Genomic DNA, 13,983 nt, shown 5'->3' with positions numbered 1-13,983 from the left:
GGATCCATATATTTTAAGGGAGGTTGTATTGAAGGGGGCATAGCTCAGTGGTAGGGAGTTTGACTACAGATCAAGAGGTCCCCGGTTCAAATCCGCATGACCAATATGTCCATTTCCTCTCTTAAGGCTGCTTTGTGTTTAGCAGAGAGTTTTGCCTACCAGTATATATTTAGGTACTTTGGTTAAGATTTGGTTTCACACCGCACAATCCATACATTTCAGTTCATTTAATAGATATTACTTTTACGATCAGTGGGAGAGCATTTGACTGCATAGCAAGAGGTCCCCGGTTCAAATCCGGGTGCCCCCTATGTCTAGTCCCTCTCTTAAGAGACCTACGTTCAGCAAAGGGCACTTGGCCATTGTGCCACTTAGACTGGGGACATATAGTTTGAGAACTCACAGCAGAGTTGAATCTGAAAAGGACTTCAGCAGAAATCTATAGCATGCCTTTATGAAGGCTACAAACCAGATCTATCAAGGTTCTTCATCAGCAAAAATGCCTTGTACAAATGCACCTTTTTTGCAAATTCTATAGATGTGTGCTTTATGGACTTGAGAGCACAGGGCAGAGTTGTCTGCGAAAGGCAGTTGAGTAGAACTCTATAGCATGCAATTATGAAGCCTATAAGAAATCAAATTTATCAAACTACTTCATCAGCAAATGCCTTGTACAAATGCCGATTTTATTGTGCAAATTTATGCCTACTTTCAAGTTGCAAAACAGCAGAAATGGAGATGCTGGGGATTGAACCCAGGACCTCATACATGCGAAGCATGCGCTCTACCACTGAGCTACATCCCCTCACAAAGTTAATTGCTTTGTATGGTGTCATCCTGATAACAAAACTCTGGAGACTTGCAAAAGCAGCATCCTTAAACTGCTGCATTGTTTCCATGCTTTTAGGACAACCTACAGTCTCAGAGATATGTTTGAAAGAGCATGCTAAAGCAAGCCAAACATTTTCAACAGAAAGACACAACACCCCTTCAGGCACGGACGGGGGTCGAACCCGTGATCTTCGGTTTACGAGACCGACGCCTTACCACTTGGCCACCATGCCAGACAGCAAGCAATGTCCTGTCACTTAGTAGATACAACATAGCACCCGCAATCAATCAATGCACTGAGCAAGGAGGTTTTTGAGGAACAAGTATGGAAAGCTTTAATTAAGCTTCTTTGCTTGTTGTCTTGCATGAACAAAACTGCATGAACGTGGATCAAACCCACATTCTTCTGTTCACAAGACCAATGCCAAGCCACTTGGACATTGTGCCACGTAGACTGGGGACATATAGTTTGAGAACTCACAGCAGAGTTGACTCTCAAAAGGACTTAAGAAGAAATCTATCTAAATTATGAAGGCTACAAACCAGATCTATCAAGGTTCTTCATCAGCAAATGCCTTGTACAAATGCACCTTTTTTGCAAATTCTATAGATGTGTGCTTCATGTTTTATTTCAAGGTGCAAAACGGCAGCAAAGCAGATACTGGGGATTGAACCCACGACTTCATGCATGCAAAGCACGCGATCTACCACTGAGCTACACCCCGACAAGAACCAATGCCATTGGTGTACTGTTATCATTGCAAGACAAATGTACAGACTTGCAAAAGACTAATGTTAAGCTGTTGCATTTTCCCATGCTTTTAGAACAACCGACAATGTCACAAATACATTGGAAAGAGCATACCAAAGCAAAGAAGAACAGACAGATGTTGAATTGGACAGAGGTCCAACTAAAAAGCAGAAAACCAGAAGGTAACACAGACATTAGAGCACCCTCAATTAAAACATGCAGTGAGGTAGGAAGGTTTTGAGCAACAAGTATGGTAAACTGCAATTAAGCCACTTTACTTTTTTCTTGCATCAACAAATAGGGACAAACAGAGATCAAACCTGTGAGCTTCAGTTCACAAGACCAACACCAGGCAACTTGGCAATTGCGCCACTTCTACAATATAAGTGTGGGCTTGAGAACACAGGGCAGAGTTGTCTGTGAAAGGCAGTTGAGTAGAAATCTATAGCATGCAATTATGAAGCCTATAAGAAATGAGATTTATAAAGCTACTTCATCAGCAAATGCCTTGTACACATGCCGATTTTATTGTGCAATTTCCAGAGACATGGGCTTTATGTTTACTGTCAAGTTGCAAAACAGCAGAAATGGAGATGCTGGGGATTGAACCCAGGACCTCATACATGCAAAGCATGCGCTCTACCACTGAGCTACATCCCCTCACAAAAGTCGCATATGTGTACACTGTCATCCTGGCAACAAAACTCTGCAGACTTCCAAAGACAGCATCCTTAAGATGCTGCATTGTTTCCATGCTTTTAGGGCAACCTACAGTCTCAGAGATATGTTTGAAAGAGCATGCTAAAGCAAGCCAGAAATTTTCAACAGAAAGACACAACAGCCCTTCAGGCACGGAAAGGGATCAAGGCTGTGATCGTCGGTTTACGAGATCGACACCTTGCCATTTGGCCACAATGCCAGACAACAAGCAATGTCCTGTCATTTAGTAGATACAACATAGCACCCACAATCAGGCAATGCACCGAGGAAGGAGGTTCCTGAGGAACAAGTATGGAGACCTTTAATTAAGCTTCTTTGCTTGTTGTCTTGCATGAAGAAAAATGCATGAAAGTGGATAAAACCCACGTTCTTCTGGTTACAAGACCAACGCCAAGCCACTTGGACATTGTGCCATGTAGAGTGGGGACATATAGTTTGAGAACTCACAGCAGACTTGACTCTCAAAAGGACTTAAGAAGAAATCTATAGCATGCCATTATGAAGGCTACAAACCAGATCTATCAAGGTTCTTTATTCAGCAAATGCCTTGTACAAATGCGCCGTTTTTGCAAATTCTATAGATGTGTGCTTCATGTTTAACTTCAATGCATGAAACAGCAGCAATGGAGATACTGGGGACTGAACCCAGCATGCGCTCTACCACTGAGCTACATCACCACATTAAACCTTAAAATCCGGGTGCCCCGTATGTCTATTGCCTCTCTGAAGGATGCTCTGTTCAGCAATGGGTTCTTTGGCTAAGATTTGGTTTTACAAAGTAGAATCCATGCATTTCACTCCATTTTAATAGATATTACCTTTAAAGGAGTTTAGTTCAGATCCAGGTGCCCCTTTTGTCAAGTCCCTTGCTTAAGGTGGGTTGCATTGAAGGGGGTATAGCTCAGTGGTAGAGCATTTGACTGCAGATCAAGAGGTCCCCAGTTCAAATCTGGGTGCCCCCTATGTCCAGTCCCTCTCTTAAGGGTGCTAAGTTCAGCAATGGGTACTTATGCTAAGATTTGCTTTTACAAAGTAGGATCCATGCATTTCAGTTCATTTTAGTACTTACTATGTTCCAGGGGGTATAGCTCAGTGGTAGAGCATTTGACTGCAGATCAAGAGGTCCCCGGTTCAAATCCGGGTGCCCCCTGTATCCAGTCCATTGCTTAAAGGCTGTACTTTTAGCAATGCCTGTTGGCTACCAGTTTACATTTGTGTAATCTGGCTAAGATTTGTTGTTACAAGGTAGAATCCATACATTTTAAGCCGGTGTATATCGAAAGGAGTATAGCTCAGTGGTACAGCATTTGACTGCAGATCAAGAGGTCCTCGCTTCAAATCTGGGTGCCCCCTATGCCCAGTGCTTCTCATAAAAAGGTGCTATGTTCAGGAATGGGTATAGGTTGCTTTGGCTAAGATTTGCTTTCACAAAGTAGAATCCATGCATTTCAGTTCATAGGGTTCCCCTTATGTCCAGTCCATCTCTTAAGGGTGCTATATTCAGCAATGGGTATTGGCTACCTTTTAGGGTACTTTGGTTAAGATTTGCTTTCACATAGTAGAATCCATGCATTTTAGTCCATTTTAATAGATATTACCTTCAAGGGAGTATAGTTCAGATCCGGGTGCCCCTTTTGTCCAATCCCTTGCTTAAGGGCTATTTTTTATCTGACTAAGATCAATGTAGGATCCATATATTTTAAGGGAGGTTGTATTGAAGGGGGCATAGCTCAGTGGTAGGGAGTTTGACTACAGATCAAGAGGTCCCCGGTTCAAATCCGCATGACCAATATGTCCATTTCCTCTCTTAAGGCTGCTTTGTGTTTAGCAGTGAGTTTTGCCTACCAGTATATATTTAGGTACTTTGGTTAAGATTTGGTTTCACACCGCACAATCCATACATTTCAGTTCATTTAATAGATATTACTTTTACGATCAGTGGGAGAGCATTTGACTGCATAGCAAGAGGTCCCCGGTTCAAATCCGGGTGCCCCCTATGTCTAGTCCCTCTCTTAAGAGACCTACGTTCAGCAAAGGGCACTTGGCCATTGTGCCACGTAGACTGGGGACATATAGTTTGAGAACTCACAGCAGAGTTGAATCTGAAAAGGACTTCAGCAGAAATCTATAGCATGCCTTTATGAAGGCTACAAACCAGATCTATCAAGGTTCTTCATCAGCAAAAATGCCTTGTACAAATGCACCTTTTTTGCAAATTCTATAGATGTGTGCTTTATGGACTTGAGAGCACAGGGCAGAGTTGTCTGCGAAAGGCAGTTGAGTAGAACTCTATAGCATGCAATTATGAAGCCTATAAGAAATCAAATTTATCAAACTACTTCATCAGCAAATGCCTTGTACAAATGCCGATTTTATTGTGCAAATTTCTGCCTACTTTCAAGTTGCAAAACAGCAGAAATGGAGATGCTGGGGATTGAACCCAGGACCTCATACATGCGAAGCATGCGCTCTACCACTGAGCTACATCCCCTCACAAAGTTAATTGCTTTGTATGGTGTCATCCTGATAACAAAACTCTGGAGACTTGCAAAAGCAGCATCCTTAAACTGCTGCATTGTTTCCATGCTTTTAGGACAACCTACAGTCTCAGAGATATGTTTGAAAGAGCATGCTAAAGCAAGCCAAACATTTTCAACAGAAAGACACAACACCCCTTCAGGCACGGACGGGGGTCGAACCCGTGATCTTCGGTTTACGAGACCGACGCCTTACCACTTGGCCACCATGCCAGACAGCAAGCAATGTCCTGTCACTTAGTAGATACAACATAGCACCCGCAATCAATCAATGCACTGAGCAAGGAGGTTTTTGAGGAACAAGTATGGAAAGCTTTAATTAAGCTTCTTTGCTTGTTGTCTTGCATGAACAAAACTGCATGAACGTGGATCAAACCCACATTCTTTTGTTCACAAGACCAATGCCAAGCCACTTGGACATTGTGCCACGTAGACTGGGGACATATAGTTTGAGAACTCACAGCAGAGTTGACTCTCAAAAGGACTTAAGAAGAAATCTATAGCATGCTATTATGAAGGCTACAAACCAGATCTATCAAGGTTCTTCATCAGCAAATGCCTTGTACAAATGCACCTTTTTTGCAAATTCTATAGATGTGTGCTTCATGTTTTATTTCAAGGTGCAAAACGGCAGCAAAGCAGATACTGGGGATTGAACCCACGACTTCATGCATACAAAGCACGCGATCTACCACTGAGCTACACCCCGACAAGAACCAATGCCATTGGTGTACTGTTATCATTGCAAGACAAATGTACAGACTTGCAAAAGACTAATGTTAAGCTGTTGCATTTTCCCATGCTTTTAGAACAACCGACAATGTCACAAATACATTGGAAAGAGCATACCAAAGCAAAGAAGAACAGACAGATGTTGAATTGGACAGAGGTCCAACTAAAAAGCAGAAAACCAGAAGGTAACACAGACATTAGAGCACCCTCAATTAAAACATGCAGTGAGGTAGGAAGGTTTTGAGCAACAAGTATGGTAAACTGCAATTAAGCCACTGTACTTTTTTCTTGCATCAACAAATAGGGACAAACAGAGATCAAACCTGTGAGCTTCAGTTCACAAGACCAACGCCAGGCAACTTGGCAATTGCGCCACTTCTACAATATAAGTGTGGGCTTGAGAACACAGGGCAGAGTTGTCTGTGAAAGGCAGTTGAGTAGAAATCTATAGCATGCAATTATGAAGCCTATAAGAAATGAGATTTATAAAGCTACTTCATCAGCAAATGCCTTGTAAACATGCCGATTTTATTGTGCAATTTCCAGAGACATGGGCTTTATGTTTACTTTCAAGTTGCAAAACAGCAGAAATGGAGATGCTGGGGATTGAACCCAGGACCTCATACATGCAAAGCATGCGCTCTACCACTGAGCTACATCCCCTCACAAAAGTCACGTATGTGTACACTGTCATCCTGGCAACAAAACTCTGCAGACTTCCAAAGACAGCATCCTTAAGATGCTGCATTGTTTCCATGCTTTTAGGGCAACCTACAGTCTCAGAGATATGTTTGAAAGAGCATGCTAAAGCAAGCCAGAAATTTTCAACAGAAAGACACAACAGCCCTTCAGGCACGGAAAGGGATCAAGGCTGTGATCGTCGGTTTACGAGATCGACACCTTGCCATTTGGCCACAATGCCAGACAACAAGCAATGTCCTGTCATTTAGTAGACACAACATAGCACCCGCAATCAGGCAATGCACCGAGGAAGGAGGTTCCTGAGGAACAAGTATGGAGACCTTTAATTAAGCTTCTTTGCTTGTTGTCTTGCATGAACAAAAATGCATGAAAGTGGATAAAACCCACGTTCTTCTGGTTACAAGACCAACGCCAAGCCACTTGGACATTGTGCCATGTAGAGTGGGGACATATAGTTTGAGAACTCACAGCAGAGTTGACTCTCAAAAGGACTTAAGAAGAAATCTATAGCATGCTATTATGAAGGCTACAAACCAGATCTATCAAGGTTCTTCATCAGCAAATGCCTTGTACAAATGCACCTTTTTTGCAAATTCTATAGATGTGTACTTCATGTTTTATTTCAAGGTGCAAAACGGCAGCAAAGCAGATACTGGGGATTGAACCCACGACTTCATGCATGCAAAGCACGCGATCTACCACTGAGCTACACCCCGACAAGAACCAATGCCATTGGTGTACTGTTATCATTGCAAGACAAATGTACAGACTTGCAAAAGACTAATGTTAAGCTGTTGCATTTTCCCATGCTTTTAGAACAACCGACAATGTCACAAATACATTGGAAAGAGCATACCAAAGCAAAGAAGAACAGACAGATGTTGAATTGGACAGAGGTCCAACTAAAAAGCAGAAAACCAGAAGGTAACACAGACATTAGAGCACCCTCAATTAAAACATGCAGTGAGGTAGGAAGGTTTTGAGCAACAAGTATGGTAAACTGCAATTAAGCCACTTTACTTTTTTCTTGCATCAACAAATAGGGACAAACAGAGATCAAACCTGTGAGCTTCAGTTCACAAGACCAACACCAGGCAACTTGGCAATTGCGCCACTTCTACAATATAAGTGTGGGCTTGAGAACACAGGGCAGAGTTGTCTGTGAAAGGCAGTTGAGTAGAAATCTATAGCATGCAATTATGAAGCCTATAAGAAATGAGATTTATAAAGCTACTTCATCAGCAAATGCCTTGTACACATGCCGATTTTATTGTGCAATTTCCAGAGACATGGGCTTTATGTTTACTGTCAAGTTGCAAAACAGCAGAAATGGAGATGCTGGGGATTGAACCCAGGACCTCATACATGCAAAGCATGCGCTCTACCACTGAGCTACATCCCCTCACAAAAGTCGCGTATGTGTACACTGTCATCCTGGCAACAAAACTCTGCAGACTTCCAAAGACAGCATCCTTAAGATGCTGCATTGTTTCCATGCTTTTAGGGCAACCTACAGTCTCAGAGATATGTTTGAAAGAGCATGCTAAAGCAAGCCAGAAATTTTCAACAGAAAGACACAACAGCCCTTCAGGCACGGAAAGGGATCAAGGCTGTGATCGTCGGTTTACGAGATCGACACCTTGCCATTTGGCCACAATGCCAGACAACAAGCAATGTCCTGTCATTTAGTAGATACAACATAGCACCCGCAATCAGGCAATGCACCGAGGAAGGAGGTTCCTGAGGAACAAGTATGGAGACCTTTAATTAAGCTTCTTTGCTTGTTGTCTTGCATGAAGAAAAATGCATGAAAGTGGATAAAACCCACGTTCTTCTGGTTACAAGACCAACGCCAAGCCACTTGGACATTGTGCCATGTAGAGTGGGGACATATAGTTTGAGAACTCACAGCAGACTTGACTCTCAAAAGGACTTAAGAAGAAATCTATAGCATGCCATTATGAAGGCTACAAACCAGATCTATCAAGGTTCTTTATTCAGCAAATGCCTTGTACAAATGCGCCGTTTTTGCAAATTCTATAGATGTGTGCTTCATGTTTAACTTCAATGCATGAAACAGCAGCAATGGAGATACTGGGGACTGAACCCAGCATGCGCTCTACCACTGAGCTACATCACCACATTAAACCTTAAAATCCGGGTGCCCCGTATGTCTATTGCCTCTCTGAAGGATGCTCTGTTCAGCAATGGGTTCTTTGGCTAAGATTTGGTTTTACAAAGTAGAATCCATGCATTTCACTCCATTTTAATAGATATTACCTTTAAAGGAGTTTAGTTCAGATCCAGGTGCCCCTTTTGTCAAGTCCCTTGCTTAAGGTGGGTTGCATTGAAGGGGGTATAGCTCAGTGGTAGAGCATTTGACTGCAGATCAAGAGGTCCCCAGTTCAAATCTGGGTGCCCCCTATGTCCAGTCCCTCTCTTAAGGGTGCTAAGTTCAGCAATGGGTACTTAGGCTAAGATTTGGTTTTACAAAGTAGGATCCATGCATTTCAGTTCATTTTAGTACTTACTATGTTCCAGGGGGTATAGCTCAGTGGTAGAGCATTTGACTGCAGATCAAGAGGTCCCCGGTTCAAATCCGGGTGCCCCCTGTATCCAGTCCATTGCTTAAAGGCTGTACTTTTAGCAATTCCTGTTGGCTACCAGTTTACATTTGTGTAATCTGGCTAAGATTTGTTGTTACAAGGTAGAATCCATACATTTTAAGCCGGTGTATATCGAAAGGAGTATAGCTCAGTGGTACAGCATTTGACTGCAGATCAAGAGGTCCTCGCTTCAAATCTGGGTGCCCCCTATGCCCAGTGCTTCTCATAAAAAGGTGCTATGTTCAGGAATGGGTATAGGTTGCTTTGGCTAAGATTTGCTTTCACAAAGTAGAATCCATGCATTTCAGTTCATAGGGTTCCCCTTATGTACAGTCCATCTCTTAAGGGTGCTATATTCAGCAATGGGTATTGGCTACCTTTTAGGGTACTTTGGTTAAGATTTGCTTTCACATAGTAGAATCCATGCATTTTAGTCCATTTTAATAGATATTACCTTCAAGGGAGTATAGTTCAGATCCGGGTGCCCCTTTTGTCCAATCCCTTGCTTAAGGGCTATTTTTTATCTGACTAAGATCAATGTAGGATCCATATATTTTAAGGGAGGTTGTATTGAAGGGGGCATAGCTCAGTGGTAGGGAGTTTGACTACAGATCAAGAGGTCCCCGGTTCAAATCTGCATGACCAATATGTCCATTTCCTCTCTTAAGGCTGCTTTGTGTTTAGCAGAGAGTTTTGCCTACCAGTATATATTTAGGTACTTTGGTTAAGATTTGGTTTCACACCGCACAATCCATACATTTCAGTTCATTTAATAGATATTACTTTTACGATCAGTGGGAGAGCATTTGACTGCATAGCAAGAGGTCCCCGGTTCAAATCCAGGTGCCCCCTATGTCTAGTCCCTCTCTTAAGAGACCTACGTTCAGCAAAGGGCACTTGGCCATTGTGCCACTTAGACTGGGGACATATAGTTTGAGAACTCACAGCAGAGTTGAATCTGAAAAGGACTTCAGCAGAAATCTATAGCATGCCTTTATGAAGGCTACAAACCAGATCTATCAAGGTTCTTCATCAGCAAAAATGCCTTGTACAAATGCACCTTTTTTGCAAATTCTATAGATGTGTGCTTTATGGACTTGAGAGCACAGGGCAGAGTTGTCTGCGAAAGGCAGTTGAGTAGAACTCTATAGCATGCAATTATGAAGCCTATAAGAAATCAAATTTATCAAACTACTTCATCAGCAAATGCCTTGTACAAATGCCGATTTTATTGTGCAAATTTATGCCTACTTTCAAGTTGCAAAACAGCAGAAATGGAGATGCTGGGGATTGAACCCAGGACCTCATACATGCGAAGCATGCGCTCTACCACTGAGCTACATCCCCTCACAAAGTTAATTGCTTTGTATGGTGTCATCCTGATAACAAAACTCTGGAGACTTGCAAAAGCAGCATCCTTAAACTGCTGCATTGTTTCCATGCTTTTAGGACAACCTACAGTCTCAGAGATATGTTTGAAAGAGCATGCTAAAGCAAGCCAAACATTTTCAACAGAAAGACACAACACCCCTTCAGGCACGGACGGGGGTCGAACCCGTGATCTTCGGTTTACGAGACCGACGCCTTACCACTTGGCCACCATGCCAGACAGCAAGCAATGTCCTGTCACTTAGTAGATACAACATAGCACCCGCAATCAATCAATGCACTGAGCAAGGAGGTTTTTGAGGAACAAGTATGGAAAGCTTTAATTAAGCTTCTTTGCTTGTTGTCTTGCATGAACAAAACTGCATGAACGTGGATCAAACCCACATTCTTCTGTTCACAAGACCAATGCCAAGCCACTTGGACATTGTGCCACGTAGACTGGGGACATATAGTTTGAGAACTCACAGCAGAGTTGACTCTCAAAAGGACTTAAGAAGAAATCTATCTAAATTATGAAGGCTACAAACCAGATCTATCAAGGTTCTTCATCAGCAAATGCCTTGTACAAATGCACCTTTTTTGCAAATTCTATAGATGTGTGCTTCATGTTTTATTTCAAGGTGCAAAACGGCAGCAAAGCAGATACTGGGGATTGAACTGGCGATCTACCACTGAGCTACACCCCGACAAGAACCAATGCCATTGGTGTACTGTTATCATTGCAAGACAAATGTACAGACTTGCAAAAGACTAATGTTAAGCTGTTGCATTTTCCCATGCTTTTAGAACAACCGACAATGTCACAAATACATTGGAAAGAGCATACCAAAGCAAAGAAGAACAGACAGATGTTGAATTGGACAGAGGTCCAACTAAAAAGCAGAAAACCAGAAGGTAACACAGACATTAGAGCACCCTCAATTAAAACATGCAGTGAGGTAGGAAGGTTTTGAGCAACAAGTATGGTAAACTGCAATTAAACCACTTTACTTTTTTCTTGCATCAACAAATAGGGACAAACAGAGATCAAACCTGTGAGCTTCAGTTCACAAGACCAACACCAGGCAACTTGGCAATTGCGCCACTTCTACAATATAAGTGTGGGCTTGAGAACACAGGGCAGAGTTGTCTGTGAAAGGCAGTTGAGTAGAAATCTATAGCATGCAATTATGAAGCCTATAAGAAATGAGATTTATAAAGCTACTTCATCAGCAAATGCCTTGTACACATGCCGATTTTATTGTGCAATTTCCAGAGACATGGGCTTTATGTTTACTTTCAAGTTGCAAAACAGCAGAAATGGAGATGCTGGGGATTGAACCCAGGACCTCATACATGCAAAGCATGCGCTCTACCACTGAGCTACATCCCCTCACAAAAGTCGCGTATGTGTACACTGTCATCCTGGCAACAAAACTCTGCAGACTTCCAAAGACAGCATCCTTAAGATGCTGCATTGTTTCCATGCTTTTAGGGCAACCTACAGTCTCAGAGATATGTTTGAAAGAGCATGCTAAAGCAAGCCAGAAATTTTCAACAGAAAGACACAACAGCCCTTCAGGCACGGAAAGGGATCAAGGCTGTGATCGTCGGTTTACGAGATCGACACCTTGCCATTTGGCCACAATGCCAGACAACAAGCAATGTCCTGTCATTTAGTAGATACAACATAGCACCCGCAATCAGGCAATGCACCGAGGAAGGAGGTTCCTGAGGAACAAGTATGGAGACCTTTAATTAAGCTTCTTTGCTTGTTGTCTTGCATGAACAAAAATGCATGAAAGTGGATAAAACCCATGTTCTTCTGGTTACAAGACCAACGCCAAGCCACTTGGACATTGTGCCATGTAGAGTGGGGACATATAGTTTGAGAACTCACAGCAGACTTGACTCTCAAAAGGACTTAAGAAGAAAGCTATAGCATGCCATTATGAAGGCTACAAACCAGATCTATCAAGGTTCTTTATTCAGCAAATGCCTTGTACAAATGCGCTGTTTTTGCAAATTCTATAGATGTGTGCTTCATGTTTAACTTCAATGCATGAAACAGCAGCAATGGAGATACTGGGGATTGAACCCAGGACCTCATACACGCAAAGCATGCGCTCTACCACTGAGCTACATCACCACATTAAACCTTAAAATCCGGGTGCCCCGTATGTCTATTGCCTCTCTGAAGGATGCTCTGTTCAGCAATGGGTTCTTTGGCTAAGATTTGGTTTTACAAAGTAGAATCCATGCATTTCACTCCATTTTAATAGATATTACCTTTAAAGGAGTTTAGTTCAGATCCAGGTGCCCCTTTTGTCAAGTCCCTTGCTTAAGGTGGGTTGCATTGAAGGGGGTATAGCTCAGTGGTAGAGCATTTGACTGCAGATCAAGAGGTCCCCAGTTCAAATCTGGGTGCCCCCTATGTCCAGTCCCTCTCTTAAGGGTGCTAAGTTCAGCAATGGGTACTTAGGCTAAGATTTGGTTTTACAAAGTAGGATCCATGCATTTCAGTTCATTTTAGTACTTACTATGTTCCAGGGGGTATAGCTCAGTGGTAGAGCATTTGACTGCAGCTCAAGAGGTCCCCGGTTCAAATCCGGGTGCCCCCTGTATCCAGTCCCTTGCTTAAAGGCTGTACTTTTAGCAATGCCTGTTGGCTACCAGTTTACATTTGTGTAATCTGGCTAAGATTTGTTGTTACAAGGTAGAATCCATACATTTTAAGCCGGTGTATATCGAAAGGAGTATAGCTCAGTGGTACAGCATTTGACTGCAGATCAAGAGGTCCTCGCTTCAAATCTGGGTGCCCCCTATGCCCAGTGCTTCTCATAAAAAGGTGCTATGTTCAGGAATGGGTATAGGTTGCTTTGGCTAAGATTTGCTTTCACAAAGTAGAATCCATGCATTTCAGTTCATAGGGTTCCCCTTATGTCCAGTCCATCTCTTAAGGGTGCTATATTCAGCAATGGGTATTGGCTACCTTTTAGGGTACTTTGGCTAAGATTTGCTTTCACATAGTAGAATCCATGCATTTTAGTCCATTTTAATAGATATTACCTTCAAGGGAGTATAGTTCAGATCCGGGTGCCCCTTTTGTCCAATCCCTTGCTTAAGGGCTATTTTTTATCTGACTAAGATCAATGTAGGATCCATATATTTTAAGGGAGGTTGTATTGAAGGGGGCATAGCTCAGTGGTAGGGAGTTTGACTACAGATCAAGAGGTCCCCGGTTCAAATCCGCATGACCAATATGTCCATTTCCTCTCTTAAGGCTGCTTTGTGTTTAGCAGTGAGTTTTGCCTACCAGTATATATTTAGGTACTTTGGTTAAGATTTGGTTTCACACCGCACAATCCATACATTTCAGTTCATTTAATAGATATTACTTTTACGATCAGTGGGAGAGCATTTGACTGCATAGCAAGAGGTCCCCGGTTCAAATCCGGGTGCCCCCTATGTCTAGTCCCTCTCTTAAGAGACCTACGTTCAGCAAAGGGCACTTGGCCATTGTGCCACGTAGACTGGGGACATATAGTTTGAGAACTCACAGCAGAGTTGAATCTGAAAAGGACTTCAGCAGAAATCTATAGCATGCCTTTATGAAGGCTACAAACCAGATCTATCAAGGTTCTTCATCAGCAAAAATGCCTTGTACAAATGCACCTTTTTTGCAAATTCTATAGATGTGTGCTTTATGGACTTGAGAGCACAGGGCAGAGTTGTC

General features: G+C 42.5%; 17 non-coding genes across 17 annotated transcripts; 6 read left to right on the top strand and 11 right to left on the bottom strand.

Annotated features, from left to right (window-relative positions):
- Window positions 1-733: 733 nt before the first annotated feature.
- trnaa-cgc (transfer RNA alanine (anticodon CGC)) lies at window positions 734-805 on the bottom strand. The gene has a single exon. It is a non-coding gene; the product is annotated as a tRNA-Ala (tRNA).
- A 187-nt stretch (window positions 806-992) lies between these two features.
- trnat-cgu (transfer RNA threonine (anticodon CGU)) lies at window positions 993-1,064 on the bottom strand. The gene has a single exon. It is a non-coding gene; the product is annotated as a tRNA-Thr (tRNA).
- Window positions 1,065-2,170: 1,106 nt separating this feature from the next.
- On the bottom strand, window positions 2,171-2,242 carry trnaa-ugc (transfer RNA alanine (anticodon UGC)). Its single transcript has one exon. It is a non-coding gene; the product is annotated as a tRNA-Ala (tRNA).
- Window positions 2,243-3,192: 950 nt separating this feature from the next.
- trnac-gca (transfer RNA cysteine (anticodon GCA)) lies at window positions 3,193-3,264 on the top strand. Its single transcript has one exon. It is a non-coding gene; the product is annotated as a tRNA-Cys (tRNA).
- A 116-nt stretch (window positions 3,265-3,380) lies between these two features.
- Window positions 3,381-3,452, top strand: trnac-gca (transfer RNA cysteine (anticodon GCA)). Its single transcript has one exon. It is a non-coding gene; the product is annotated as a tRNA-Cys (tRNA).
- Window positions 3,453-4,721: 1,269 nt separating this feature from the next.
- Window positions 4,722-4,793, bottom strand: trnaa-cgc (transfer RNA alanine (anticodon CGC)). The gene has a single exon. It is a non-coding gene; the product is annotated as a tRNA-Ala (tRNA).
- A 187-nt stretch (window positions 4,794-4,980) lies between these two features.
- On the bottom strand, window positions 4,981-5,052 carry trnat-cgu (transfer RNA threonine (anticodon CGU)). The gene has a single exon. It is a non-coding gene; the product is annotated as a tRNA-Thr (tRNA).
- A 1,110-nt stretch (window positions 5,053-6,162) lies between these two features.
- Window positions 6,163-6,234, bottom strand: trnaa-ugc (transfer RNA alanine (anticodon UGC)). Its single transcript has one exon. It is a non-coding gene; the product is annotated as a tRNA-Ala (tRNA).
- A 1,369-nt stretch (window positions 6,235-7,603) lies between these two features.
- trnaa-ugc (transfer RNA alanine (anticodon UGC)) lies at window positions 7,604-7,675 on the bottom strand. Its single transcript has one exon. It is a non-coding gene; the product is annotated as a tRNA-Ala (tRNA).
- A 950-nt stretch (window positions 7,676-8,625) lies between these two features.
- On the top strand, window positions 8,626-8,697 carry trnac-gca (transfer RNA cysteine (anticodon GCA)). Its single transcript has one exon. It is a non-coding gene; the product is annotated as a tRNA-Cys (tRNA).
- Window positions 8,698-8,813: 116 nt separating this feature from the next.
- Window positions 8,814-8,885, top strand: trnac-gca (transfer RNA cysteine (anticodon GCA)). Its single transcript has one exon. It is a non-coding gene; the product is annotated as a tRNA-Cys (tRNA).
- A 1,269-nt stretch (window positions 8,886-10,154) lies between these two features.
- On the bottom strand, window positions 10,155-10,226 carry trnaa-cgc (transfer RNA alanine (anticodon CGC)). The gene has a single exon. It is a non-coding gene; the product is annotated as a tRNA-Ala (tRNA).
- Window positions 10,227-10,413: 187 nt separating this feature from the next.
- On the bottom strand, window positions 10,414-10,485 carry trnat-cgu (transfer RNA threonine (anticodon CGU)). Its single transcript has one exon. It is a non-coding gene; the product is annotated as a tRNA-Thr (tRNA).
- A 1,083-nt stretch (window positions 10,486-11,568) lies between these two features.
- On the bottom strand, window positions 11,569-11,640 carry trnaa-ugc (transfer RNA alanine (anticodon UGC)). Its single transcript has one exon. It is a non-coding gene; the product is annotated as a tRNA-Ala (tRNA).
- Window positions 11,641-12,324: 684 nt separating this feature from the next.
- trnaa-ugc (transfer RNA alanine (anticodon UGC)) lies at window positions 12,325-12,396 on the bottom strand. The gene has a single exon. It is a non-coding gene; the product is annotated as a tRNA-Ala (tRNA).
- Window positions 12,397-12,608: 212 nt separating this feature from the next.
- On the top strand, window positions 12,609-12,680 carry trnac-gca (transfer RNA cysteine (anticodon GCA)). Its single transcript has one exon. It is a non-coding gene; the product is annotated as a tRNA-Cys (tRNA).
- A 116-nt stretch (window positions 12,681-12,796) lies between these two features.
- trnac-gca (transfer RNA cysteine (anticodon GCA)) lies at window positions 12,797-12,868 on the top strand. The gene has a single exon. It is a non-coding gene; the product is annotated as a tRNA-Cys (tRNA).
- Window positions 12,869-13,983: the final 1,115 nt, after the last annotated feature.

This window comes from Astyanax mexicanus, chromosome 11, assembly GCF_023375975.1.
Source record: "Astyanax mexicanus isolate ESR-SI-001 chromosome 11, AstMex3_surface, whole genome shotgun sequence".
NCBI lineage: Eukaryota > Metazoa > Chordata > Actinopteri > Characiformes > Acestrorhamphidae > Astyanax > Astyanax mexicanus.
The sequence above is the reverse complement of the archived record's forward strand: the minus strand, read 5'-3'. Positions and strand labels throughout refer to the sequence as shown.